The 2703-nt window shown below is 40.5% G+C and overlaps 1 non-coding gene across 1 annotated transcript; it reads left to right on the top strand.

Moving 5' to 3' along the window:
- Window positions 1–2188: 2188 nt before the first annotated feature.
- LOC131169907 (small nucleolar RNA R71) lies at window positions 2189–2295 on the top strand. The gene has a single exon (XR_009140854.1). It is a non-coding gene; the product is annotated as a small nucleolar RNA R71 (small nucleolar RNA).
- The last annotated feature ends 408 nt before the right edge of the window (window positions 2296–2703 follow it).

Here is a 2703-nt window from a genome sequence, read left to right as displayed (position 1 = left end):
TTACTATTAGAAATTGAGTATATGATATCTGCATCTAATAGTTTCAAAATTTCCTTCTTGAATACTTCTTTCATGTTTGGGTTAAGTCTTCTTTGGTACTCGATAGTGGGTTTATTGTTTTCTTCCATGGGTATCCTATGCATGCAAATCGAGGGGTTAATCCTTTTCAGGTCTTCTATTTTATACCCTATGGCCTTGTTATGGATCCTAAGTTCTCTTAACAATTTTTCCTCTTCTAACTTAGACAAGCTAGCATTGATTATAATAGGATATTTAGAGTTTGAGTCCAGAAAGGGGAGAGGTTTCAGTTCTACCTGTTTAGCATTTTCATAGAGCTTGTCCTTGGGCTGTTCCTCTTTTAACTCTTCCATCTCGAAGGCTTGAGCTAGGGGTAGGGGTGGATGAGCTGCTAGCTATTGTGCATAGGCTGTTATTTCTGTGTTTTCAATATTTACCGTGTGAATGTGCACAATGCACGCTTCAAGAGGATCTTTAGGATGTATCTTATGAAATTCCTCTTCAACTTATTTGTCAATTATGTCGACCTTGAAGCATTCATCAGGTTCGAATTTGTGTTTCATTGTGTCGAACAAGTTGAATTCCACTTCTTCTTCTCCTACCTTGAGGGTTAGTTGCCCCTTTTTTACTTCTATGATTGCTCTGGCAGTTGCTAAGAATGGTCTTCCCAAGATGATAGGGTTGTGAACATCTTCTTCCATCTCAAGAACAACAAAGTCTACTGGAATGAAGAATTTGCCCACTTTGATGGGGATGTTCTCTAGTATGCCCACTAGATATTTAACTGATCGATCAGCCAATTGCAGTGAAATTGTCATGGGCTTCAGTTCTCCGATCTCCAGCTTTTTGCATATCGATAGAGGCATTAGACTCACACTTGCCCCAAGATCACAGAGGGCTTTGTCTATTTTCTTGTTGCCAATGAGGCAGGGTATGGAGAAGCTTCCTGGATCTTTCAACTTTGGAGGTAGCTTGTTTTACAGTATGGCACTGCATTCCTCTGTTAAAGCAACTGTCTCGTAATCTTTCAGTTTTCTTTTCTTTGACAGAATTTCCTTTAAGAAATTTGGCATTGGATGGAATATGAGAGAGTGCTTCTGGGAAGAGAATGTTGATATAAAGTTTCTATAAAACTTCTAAAAACTTCCCAAACTGCTTGTCCAATTTGGCCTTTTGAAATCTCTAAGGAAAAGGTATGGGAGGCTGGTATGGCTTTGGTAACTTCTTTTTCTTCGCTGCTTCCTCTTTCTGATCTTTCTTGGCTTCCTCCTCCCTTTTCTCTGCTTGGCTTTCAGATTCTTCTGAGGTCTCCTCTGTTGATTCTTCCACTGATTGTACTAGAGTTCTCCCACTCCTCAATGTAACTGCCTTGCAATGCTCCCTTGGGTTCATCTCTAATTGACTAGGTAGTTTACCCGTAGCCATACTTAAAGAACTTGCTTCCTGAGTAATTTGATTTTCTAGCATCTTGTTATGGGTAGCAAGTTGGTCCATTCTGAAAGTCAGCTGTTTAATTAATTCATTCTGTTATTGTTGAGCTGCTGGGAAACCTTCCATTATGGATTCCATGGTCATCTTTGGTTTAGGTTGCTGAGGTTGAGGAGGCAATGGTGGCTATGCAAAGTTTTGGGCTCTGTTCTGAAATCTAAGAGGTGCTGGTGGTTTGTACCCCTGTTGCTTATTTATTGGCTGGTTCTGCTGATTGGACCATGAGAAATTTGGGTGCTTCCTCCATCCAGGGTTATAAGTGTTTGAATATGGATTGTTGGGCTGCCTCTGGTTGAAGTTTCCTCCATTATTCACATAGTTCATCTGTTCTATAGAGGGTTCATTAAAGTTGTTATATTCTGAATATCCTCCTCCATAGCTGTCCTCATGTTGACTATTCATCCTTACTTCATTGGCTTGCATTTTATCAAGTCTCCTTGTGAGCTAATCAAATTGGGCATTTATCATGCTTAGGGCGTCTACTTCCAGGACCCCTGCTGTTCTCCTTATATTTCCTCTTTCATTTGACCACTCATAATTATGGTATGCAACCCTCTCTAAAAGTTCAAGTGCTTGTGTCACTGTTTTCTCCATTAGGTCACCTTCTACAGCTAAATCAACTGTGCTTCTTGTAGAGGGTAGTAACCCATTATAGAAGTTTTGCACTAAAAGCCAATCCTCTATGCCATGGTGTGGACATTCCCTCTATGGGTCTTTATATCTTTCCCATGCATCATAGAGTGATTCACCTTCCTTTTGTCTAAAGGTGTTGAGCTCAAGTCTCAGTCTTGTAGTCTTTGCAGGTGGGAAGTACCTTGCTAGAAAAGCTTGTGAGAGGTTTTCCCATGTGGTGAATGTTCCAGCTGGTTGAGAGAGTAACCAATTTTTTGCTCTGTTTCGAAGGGAGAATGGGAGTGCTCTGAGTCTTATGGCTTGATCAGAAACTCCATTCATCTTGAATGTGTCACATAGGGCAAGAAAGCACTGGAGGTGATAGTGTGGATTTTCTGTCAGTGAACGTTCGAACTGGGTTTGCTGAATCATTTGAAGCCACAATGATTTTAACTCAAAAGTTATTGGCTTCCACTATGGGTCTGGTGACACTGGACTGAAATCCTTGGATAGATGGAGCTCCGTAGTCTCTCAAGAGTCTTAGTCTATCATTATTATTGGCCATGGTTGGAATTTCAGGATTTT

Source organism: Hevea brasiliensis, chromosome 10 (assembly GCF_030052815.1).
Source record: "Hevea brasiliensis isolate MT/VB/25A 57/8 chromosome 10, ASM3005281v1, whole genome shotgun sequence".
NCBI classification, from domain to species: domain Eukaryota; kingdom Viridiplantae; phylum Streptophyta; class Magnoliopsida; order Malpighiales; family Euphorbiaceae; genus Hevea; species Hevea brasiliensis.
Note: the sequence above shows the minus strand (reverse complement) of the source record. Positions and strands in the feature narration are given on the sequence as shown.